The sequence below is a fragment of the Gordionus sp. m RMFG-2023 genome, chromosome 1, assembly GCF_954871325.1.
Source record: "Gordionus sp. m RMFG-2023 chromosome 1, tfGorSpeb1-WG-v2, whole genome shotgun sequence".
Lineage (NCBI taxonomy): Eukaryota > Metazoa > Nematomorpha > Gordioida > Chordodea > Parachordodidae > Gordionus > Gordionus sp. m RMFG-2023.
This window is the reverse complement of record NC_088775.1, coordinates 14,500,964-14,511,744: the sequence shown is the minus strand read 5'-3', so window position 1 is coordinate 14,511,744 and position 10,781 is coordinate 14,500,964.

Here is a 10,781-nt window from a genome sequence, read left to right as displayed (position 1 = left end):
TAAAATTTTAAAAATATTTTATGTTTTCCAAGTTTTTGCGCTCTCCATTAGAGGTCTGAAATGGAAGAGTCTTAGTATACAAGTCCCCCCCCCCCACTCATTGTTTTAAAAATTATTTAACCCGCCAACCCAATATTAAAATAATAAATAAAGAAACACCAGGCATTAATATATTTTGAATAATTGGGCAGGCGGGTGGGTTAAACAAAATTTTTTAGATAAATTTGAAGGGCGGATAAATTTTTAAGAAAAAATTATGAATACAATATTGTCAAATAAAAAATGATTTTTAATAAATAGAAGTCTCTTCTGCTCATTTCGCCGGAAAAAATATAGAATTCACCCGCCCATTGTTTTAAAAATATTTCTTATCTCGCCCGACACCCACCCAATGTTTAAAATATTTTTGAAAATCCACTCATGCACGCCCGGATTAAAACCCCTCCCATTGCAGAACTCTATTCTCCGTTATTATTATTTTGTCCCAACTTATATTCAATTTATTAAAAAAAAAAAATTAAATATGGTTTACTGTAATCTTTTTCGTATTGCCATGCTCCGTCTAAATTTTGGCAACAAAAAAATCAAATAATGTATATAAATGAAAAATAAATTGAATATGTTGATTATTAAAAGAAAACAAAATGAAAATAAGGCTTATATAACTTTTTCTAATAACTTTGCGATTGTTAAATTTAAAAATTACTATATTTCTTTGTATCAATTTAATATATTTTGATAACATGTTTGTCAAAGTTAATCATAGGCATAACGAAAGGGAGAGAGAAATGAAGACGTTTTCCCATCTTAGAAAATTAGCCGGTTCTCGTAAATATCATTATAAATTTATAAGAAAAATTTCTCTCTATACCCTTCACCCATTTTCCCAAAAATGTTATATACCACTATCAATAATATGAAAAAAAACTATAATTTTTTTAAATAATGACTTTAATCAAAATTTTTAAAAAAAATCAACATAGTCAAAGACCTACAATAAGTGAACCTAGAGATTTTTAATAAAAATGGGGATATCAACCTAATAGTAGACCCCCCTTGACAAAATCCTGTTTATTATGTTAGGAATAATTTTTGAAGGTCAGGTGTCAGGAAAGGACCGGGGTGTTAACCTGTGGCTCTGGCCCAATCTTCTGAATTTTGATGTGGTAGACCAACAGTGACGATTATTTTCACTAGTTGGTTTGAGGAAACATAATTTTGGAGATTTTTTTAAAATTTGAGCAATAATTAGATTTTAGATTTAATTTTTCGAATATTATTATCAGATTATCTATATATAAATCACATTAAGACACTAAGTTATCGAGGAAAGAAATTAAAAAAGGATGTAATAAATTTATTAAAAAGGTTATACCTCTATCATCTTCGTCATATTTTTGTTGCTTGTATTTAATTCCGGCTCCTGAATAATAAATTATTTAATTTTATAAAACAATAAAAAAAATTATATATGTGTTAATTCAAAAAACAAAATTGAAGGTTCAAACCCATTCAATACTAGCCATCTCCCCACGTCATCGCAAATTTGTATGTTTTCATAAATATCATTTTAAGCTAATAACCCCCCCCCCTACACACACCTCCCATACCCCTCTACCCCAAATATGTATACAATATATCATTTAAGGAAGAATTTGAGAAAAATTAGTATAAAAGTTAACAACTTTTTAAAATAACGCTTATAATTTAAAATACTTTTTTAAAAAAGGAATGTGATATATAAAAAACGTCAAAAACCGAAATTATTTTTATAAAAATCTTATATAGCTACTAAAGGCCTACGATAAGTAGACCTAAAGATCTCCAATAAAATTTATGGGGAAATTATCTGATAGTGCTTCCCCTCCCCTCCTTAGCAAAATCCTGGATATGCCTATGATTTAATAAGTTATATGTTTAAGACAACAAACTAATAAAAAAGATTGAGCGATAACTCTGACTAAAAACAGAATATTAAATTTATTCAAATATTTTCCTAAAATAAATTTAATATAAAATATTTTTCAGATAATATAATTTTAATATCACCAATTTAAAAAAAATTAAATAGTTTACCGGAGTTAATATAGAAACAACATAAGACAAACAACATTCCCAAGATGATTATTGAAGCCTTCATATTTTTAGATTCAAAAATTTATTATAATTTTTTTTGGAGAGGAGAAAAATAAAATGAATAAATCTCTCCAAATGTATTATTTATATATAGCATTAAATATAGTTTATAATATATTTCTGGAATATTAAGTAAAATTGTGAAGGTATCACAGGTGAACAAATAAACATTTTCAAAGAAAAAATCGAAGGAAAAAAAATTTATAAAAAATTTAGAAATTATATTTGCAAAAACACTTGTTATTTATAATTAAATGAGAAAAATCTAAAAATATTACACAATATTAATGCCAGTTGAAATAACAAATAAAATTTCTCAGAAAAAAAAATTATTTTTCTTTTCTATTTTCGTATAAAATAAATTATTTTTGTTCAGATAATGTTTCCAGTATTAATTGAGGTGCTACTCTTATCGCAGTCACGTGTGGCTGCTGAAATAAAACTAAAGCCTTTTCCGACATTCTGATTCTATAAATCAACTAAACCTTTCTTTATTTTATTCATATAATAATCATAGAATATGATATAGAGGTATAAAATATTAAATTAAAACGCTTTAGAATTTGATAATAAGCTCAATTCAGTTTGGGAATCATTATTTTTCCTAAACAATAATGACTCTCCTAAATATTTTGATATATGTATGTGATATAGAGTTTGTTAAATATCGAAAAATACTTCTTAAGAGAATTAAGTATTTGGTTCTTATTTAACTACTCTTACAAAAATAACGCATATTTAATTTTAGAATATAAATAATTTAAATAATGTAATATTGATTATTTTTTAAATTTTTTAATTGTAACAATTTTCAAAAAGTAGTGGAAGGGCGTGGAAGTCGGTTATGACAGAAATATACTCATATTTTTTATTTCCTTTTAGCGCGTTGTCTGTTAGTGAAATTTCATCTTACCTTACTTAAATCTATTCCGAACACTTTTTCTTAATAACCTTATTTCTCTTAATTAATGTTAATGTTTCGTCTTTCTTTTTTAAAAAAAAGAAAAATAATATTCAAGTCTCCTCTTCTCTACTACATAATTTGAATTTCTCTGATATGCTTTCTTAAAGAAATTCAAAATTTTAACTAAGTGATCATATATTAAACACGTTATCTTTCAACCGTTGCATTATTTAATCCACCGTTATTACAAAATAAAGCCAATAAATAGGTATATATTTATAAATATGGAGAGTTATAATGATAAAGCTATGATAAAATTTGAAAAACATATGTCGCGAAGTGTTGATAAAAAATATGCGATACAATTAAAAAAATAATAGTAAATTCGGGTATATATGATTTTTTAAAATTATTAATATCTCTATTATCGCGGTTTGACAAGGATTTAAACTATTTATTATGAGATAAAAGGAAATACAACTATTAATGTATATTCTTTTATTATTGAATATATCTAATAATTTAATTTTTAAAAGTTATTTATATCATAAGAAAATGAATCTCACTTCAATTAAAGAATATATATCAAAATTTTTACCTAAGCATTTGGAGTTTACCTTGGCATTTGCATTTTAGTCAAACACCTTTTTAAGTAATAATATAATATGATTTTAAAATATATTTAAACAAAAAATAATTTTAAAATTTTTTTCATAAAATAATACGTCAACTTGCGAATTTAATATTATTGAAATTTAAAATGTATACTTATTTTTAATATAAATTTTATTAAAGGATTTAAACTATTTATTATGAGATAAAAGGAAATACAACTATTAATGCATAGGCGTAGCCAGGGGGAGGCAAGGGGAAATCCCCCCCCCTTCAGAAATTTATCACTTTTTGTAAATATCATTTTTAGCTGATAAAAAATATCCCCCTTAGTCCTCCAACCACTCCCTGACCCTCAAATATGTATGCATATATCTTAAATAATAATTTGAAAGAAAGAATGTAAAAGTTGATATTTTTTTATAAAACTATTCATCATAATTTATAGATTTTTGGGAAAATAAATTTATAAATATATAAAATGAACCAAAAATGTTTTTTAATAATTGGAATATAAGCCAAAGATAAGTCTTAAGACAGAAGTGAAATGTATTATAATTATTTTAATAATAGATCCATAAAATTACTAAATAATATAATATATCAAATATAATTTTTTATAAAGTGAGTAATTTTAATTTATTTATCTTAATAAAAGTAAAATATAATTATAAAACTATTGATAAAATTAAATCATAAATTAAAAAAATATTAAAGCACAATACAAACAGTGGAATATTTTATGTCGTAGTTTACAGTATATCTAATTATCAAATGACAATCAAGTAATTTTTACCAATAGCGAATTATATATTTTACAGAAAACTATAAAATATTGATAAGGACATCAGAAAATATCTTTTAAAGACATTGTGGGATAAATAATATGAAGATTAAATTTTAATATCATTTTTACTTAAAATAAATAGATGGCGTTAAATAATTGAATGCAAATTGTTGCTATATTTAATCGGTGGGTCTATTTATCGCTCGGCTGAAAATATCGCTCGGCTAACCACATAATAAATCATTTATTACTAAATATCGCTCGGCTAACCACATAATAAATCATTTATTATTAAATATCGCTCGACTAGAAAATATCGCTCGGCTAACCACATAATAAATCATTTATTACTAAATATCGCTCGGCTAACCACATAATAAATCATTTATTATTAAATATCGCTCGACTAGAAAATATCGCTCGGCTAACCACATAATAAATCATTTATTACTAAATATCGCTCGATTGGGAAATATGGCTCGGCTAACCACATAATAAATCATTTATTATTTAAATTACGCTCGGCTAATTACATAATAAATTTTTTATTACTAAATATCGCTCGGCTTATATTTATGTATTAAATTTCCAAACATTTTCCAGTGGGTTTTCACTTTCCTAATATTAATTAAGAATTAATTAGTTTATAAATAAGATAAAGGTTTGGACAGGTGTAAAAAATTATCTATTAGATATTTTAGCTTCAATACTTTTATAAAATTAAAATTGCTCATAACATTTTTTATTTATTAAAGTAAATGAAATAATATTCTATCCGCTAGATGGCGTCTTTAAATTTTTTATTATAAAATTTAAAAATAATATTTTTGAATGTGTTTAATAAATTTCGCCATATTCTATCATGATGACTAAAATATTTATGATTTTTTTTATAGCATTATCTATATTTTGGTAAAAAATTAGTAGTCTTTTTTAAATTTTGCAATTTTTATTAATCAGATAAATTAATAGCGATGGTAATTCATTTTATTCATTCATATATAAATCATAATTATTTTTACCAAATTGATATATAATGTTATTATAATATAATTATTGCGTTCATAAAATATAATTTGTTCGGCAGAGAAGATTTAAATATACATTTAGGATAATAAAATTATATATATTGATGAAATAGATTATGAGCAGGGGAAAATTGGGGAAAAATAAGGAATTAAAATTTATAAAAAATATTTTATCGAGTCCTTTCTGCTTTAATTCTACGTCGCTGATGTGGTTTTTTTGAGCCTTTTGGTTTTAAAACAGATAAAGTTTTATCTAATGAATGTAATTTATCTTTGCTTTGACTATTAAGTAAATTATTTAATGTATCATGACTTTCTATCGATTCGGGTATTAAATAATTGCGATATTCATTATTTAAAAAATATTCTCCTTTTCCTGAGAAGGATCTTTCAAATTCTTTTTCTTGTAACATTGTATATCCTTAATTTTTTCGATTAATTCTTTTAAAGGACGTTGTTTCCAGTTTATATATGATTTTAAAACATGGTTCATAGATTCGCAGTTGTTATTTGTCCATAAACAATTTATTATTTTATTTTTTAGGGGAATGTAAACATGTTCATAAATTACTTTTTGAAATTTATTTTTTATATATGGCAAAAAAATATTTAAATTTTCATTATTACAATAATTGTATAAATCGTTTAATTTTTCATTATATATTTGGTCATTCCGAGAAAATAAAATCCCATTAAAAGAAAAAATATCCTGTATAATTTTTTTAGACATAACAGCATTTACACCTTGTTTTTCCGACAAATATTTTCTTATATTGTCTTTTAAATGACGTGTGCATATTAAATGAGTATTAAATTTAAATATTTCCTGAATAGGTTTTACTATAGCCTTTTCTTGGTCACTACCAAATATGATATTTTTAATATTTATTTTATTTTTTAAAAATACAGAATGCAAATGAGAGAAAAAAGTATGATAAGTGGTCATATCAGAATCTCCATGCAAATATATTGGTCCTAAAAATATAGGGGATTCATCTGTTTTATATCTCTTAACTGCTATATGTTTAAAAACTATAGCAGTTAGGTATAGATCACCCAAATTAAATGTTTTATCAACGCCTAATATACAGAAGTCAGATTGGTTTGACAAAAACTTAATAGTTTTAATAATAAAATGAGTATAACAAATTATCGATGGTGTTTTCTCTTTGATGTGAATTATTGATTGGATAAATGGCGAAATATGTAGATCATTAGTAATTTGTAAAATATTATCCGCAAAATTTAGAGGTACTTATGTATCTTTTTTAAGTTTATAATTTAAGTTATAAATTTGTTTTAAATTTTTTGGTTTAATTGGGTCTTTTTGAAATATATAATTATTATAAATATTGCGACATGTTTGATTGTCCTTTATTTGATTTCTAATGTTTGATAATAACTGATTTGAAGTCCGTACATAAGGATTTACAATCTTTTTGGAATTCCCATGGCAAGCGGGACCTAGCCATTGTCCTATATATTCAACTAAATATATATCTTTGAAATCGTAATTAGGCTTTTCAATAAAATTAATTTTTAAAATTCGGCGTTTATACTCTTTACTTCTCTTTAAAATACTATAGTATTTATAAAGAACAATTATATTTTTGGTTAAAGGTTGAGGTTCTATTTTTTTAAAAATTCTAGAACCACCTAGATGAGTGTCCTGCCTAAATAGGCCATCTTTAAAAATATACGGACCTTGAACAATATCATTATATATATTATAATATAATTTTCTTGAACTTGATTTTGAGCCTGTCCATGGCCCACAATCATCTATATATAAATTTTTATTCTTATAATTTGTAAAATTATTATTAGAAATTAAAAAATACATATTATATTTTATACCTAAAGGTATTTCGTGCAATATATTATTGGGAGAAAGCAAAATTTTTATGGATTTTACAATGTTTAAAAAAAACCCATAGTTTGGATGACCTCCTTCGGCTATAATATTGTTTAAAAAAAAAGGTAAAGATTTTAATCGGATATCTTCGCTACATGGTTTTTTTAGAATATTTTCTATCGAAAATGATAAATCTTTTATGATATTGTTGGACAGTTGGGGTTTTTTTGTTAATGTATTAATATAATTATTTGGTATGAGAGATACAAAGTGATTGATTCTAATATTAAATATATCATTTGGACATATGGTAGATGTCCACATGATTAAAATATGAGGCTTTAAACTCTGGCTTACACCCCTGCCATAAAGGATATCGGTAAAAGCCTTTAATGAATTTGATGGGCAAAATACGTGAATTGGTTTGCCAAGAGCAGCGCTTAATGCACATATATGAATTTGCTCAGCCCAAACATTTATATTTAGAGCCGAATCGAGTATCTCATAATACTCATTCACCCATATATTTGGATTAATTTTATAGTTTTGGAAAAAATCAGGATGGTTTTTATCATAATATTGAGGATTCATAATTATTTCTATTGCCGTTATCAGTCTTAAAAAAATATGATGTGTTTGTGTTTTATATAAAGACATTGAAACCGCCCGGTAAAAGCAATTACCATCAGATTCAATTTCCTGCGGAATATAATTTTCTAAGATTGGAGATTGCGCCATTTGTATAATTTTTTCACTTATAGAATCTTTTGATATTTTCTTTAACGTTATTGGTTGTGGCTCTCTTAATTTATTTTTTTCTATTAAGGCCATAGCTGGATCTCTTTTTAATCTGCAAAAAAAGAAAAAATTAATTTTTTTTCAAGTGATGAATCTTGAGTAAATAAAAAGAACGAAGATAACCCTAAATCAAATAAGATTTTTATAAAATGTAACCATATCAAGGTTTTATTAAAAGTGACTAAATAAAATTTCTTGATATCAAATAAAATTGCCAAAATCTTTGATTTCCAATTTGGATGTATGAAAATGTGAGTACTCTGTCTGAACCCTTGTGCGAATATTCAGAGTCGGCACACAACATTGGGTAAAATTAATATTTATATTAATATTTTTTAAAACAATTCAAAAACTACCCTACCAGTCTAATTTCCTAATAGAAACAGCGATTTGTCAAATTTTATTAAATTATGGCCCTACAATGATATTATATAGTTCCATATTGTTTTTTTAAATGATGGTCACCAGAACTCCAAATGATAAATATTTTTACGGTGAATTCTTAAACTAAATATAAGATTAATTTTTAATAAAAAATTTGTACTGTTATTTTAACTAAATTAAGTTTTTTCTGGGCACCGAACCTGAATCCCAACCTGGTTCAGATATTTTTTGCAAATAAACTCGAATACTTTTTTAATAGGGTCACAGCATGTAACAACCTATGTATCTTTATTTGAATAAAAATTAAAACCATAATAAAATAATTGACTATATTTTGTGAATCATTTCATAGATAAAGAAAATATGAAGAGTAAATGAATATTAACCTTAATATAGCATCCTCCATTGTGAATATGAATTCGAAAAAAAATTGATGATATGTAATAAATGAATGATTATATTTTGAAGTGAATTGTGATTGTGAATATGAATTCGAAAAAAAAATTTATGATGTGTAATAAATGATTATTTTGAAGTGAATTGTGATTGATATTATGTTATTTTAATTTTTAACTATTAATACTTTTTGAATCCTTTTGCCGCCTGGCTGGCATCTTAAAATTTGAGTTTTATTTTTTTTAATATTAATAACTTCCTTTTTTTACATATTTTTTTTTCTCATAATAGCATAACTTTCAATTGTATTTCCCTCCCTTTCCTTTTTTTCCCCAAAAGAAATTAAATAATAAAAATAATTTGTTTCCATCTTTTTTTTCAAAAGTTGAAATCATAATTTTTATCTATTTCTATAAAAATCTATCATGTTTTCTTTCCAAGATGTCACAAATCTATACTTTTTATGCTATCTACTAAATTATAAAGTATCAAAGCTACCAACCGATTTATCAATTCTCATATTTTGAGATTGCCCTATATCGCTTAGAATTAAAACAGAAATAATGCTAAAAAAATCCTCAAACGTCGTAAATAAATACTCAACTTTCAGAAAATACTGAATATAATTTTTTAGAAATATTTCCGTTATTTTAGCGGCAGGGTTATTTTTGAAAATTTAAACAAAAATTATTCGGGAATTTTTTTATGGTTTTTTTTTCAAGGATTTATTTTCCCCTATTAATTTAAAACTTAAAAAATGGGTGGATTTGCATCTAGATCCATTTAAAAAGTGTATTTTAACAACTCTGGTGATCATATATATAAAATAATAGTTTGTATAATTCTTTATAAATTTGATAATATATAAAATATTTTTAAATTTAGATTCGGCTCAAACGGCTTATTGAGCCGCACTAGTCTGAGCCGTTTTTTACGACTACGGCTCGAGTTCAGGGTCAATAAAACTCGACTATTTAACAATACTACCCTGAACGGATTCAGAGATTTATCACTGAACTCTCACCCGAACCCATTTTTTTAGAAGGGGGGTTTACAACTCTGATATATATTGATGAAATATATTCGATATTCTAGAAATATTGGATAATTATGATTATCCTATATAATTTCTTAATACAATAAGGCAAAATTTATTAAACGCATTCAAAAATATTATTTTTATATTTTATAATAAAAAAATTAAAAATATTTAATAGAATATGGCGAAATTTATTAAACACATTCAAAAATAATATTTTTATATTTTATAATAAAAAATTAAAAATATTTAATAGAATATGGCGAAATTTATTAAACACATTCAAAAATATTATTTTTAAATTTTATAATAAAAAATTTAAAGACGCCATCTAGCGGATAGAATATTATTTCATTTACTTTAATAAATAAAAAATGTTATGAGCAATTTTAATTTTATAAAAGTATTGAAGCTAAAATATCTAATAGATAATTTTTTACACCTGTCCAAACCTTTATCTTATTTATAAACTAATTAATTCTTAATTAATATTAGGAAAGTGAAAACCCACTGGAAAATGTTTGGAAATTTAATACATAAATATAAGCCGAGCGATATTTAGTAATAAAAAATTTATTATGGGGTGGGTCTATTTATCGCTCGGCTGAAAATTTTGTTAAATTTTTAACTGTAATATATTCTCTAACTGTCAAATATGTCTATAAAAGTGGAATTTTACCTAGTATTTTATAACTAATTCTATATAATAGAGTAAAATATATACGTCTACTTACTTTTTATAAATAAATTTCTTATAATTGTTGGAATAAATTATTACCATGCTCTTATATTAAGGTATATACAATACAAGTAGTTTATTATTTTTTATTTTATACAAACTA